The sequence below is a fragment of the Egretta garzetta genome, unplaced genomic scaffold (assembly GCF_000687185.1).
Source record: "Egretta garzetta isolate BGI_Z169 unplaced genomic scaffold, ASM68718v1 scaffold316, whole genome shotgun sequence".
NCBI classification, from domain to species: domain Eukaryota; kingdom Metazoa; phylum Chordata; class Aves; order Pelecaniformes; family Ardeidae; genus Egretta; species Egretta garzetta.
The window spans coordinates 362,119-362,502 of NW_009259971.1; positions in this window are offsets into that span (position 1 = coordinate 362,119).

Genomic DNA, 384 nt, shown 5'->3' on the forward strand with positions numbered 1-384 from the left:
GACCCCGGCTGCGGGACGTGCCGGTGCCGGTGCTGGTGGCTGGGCTGGGTGAGGCGGAGCCCACCGGGCTGGCCCTGCCGCCTGGTAGCGGGGGGTGACAGGGGAGCATGGGGCGGCCACTCCAAGCTCCGGCGCTGCCCAGAACCTCAGCTCTGGCATCCCCCCAGGGACTCCCACTGCTCCGCCCCGAGGAGGAGGAGGGAAGGGAGGAAGACGACTCGATACACAGAGAATAGACATGAAAATGGAGAAACCCAACCAAGAAAATATGCTTTTTCTTCTGCATTTCACTTCAGCCTTGTCAGACTTTGGTGTCTCTGTCCAGCCCAGCATTAGTCGTGCCAATGGCTAGCTATGCCCTGGTTAGCCATGCCCTGGTTAGCC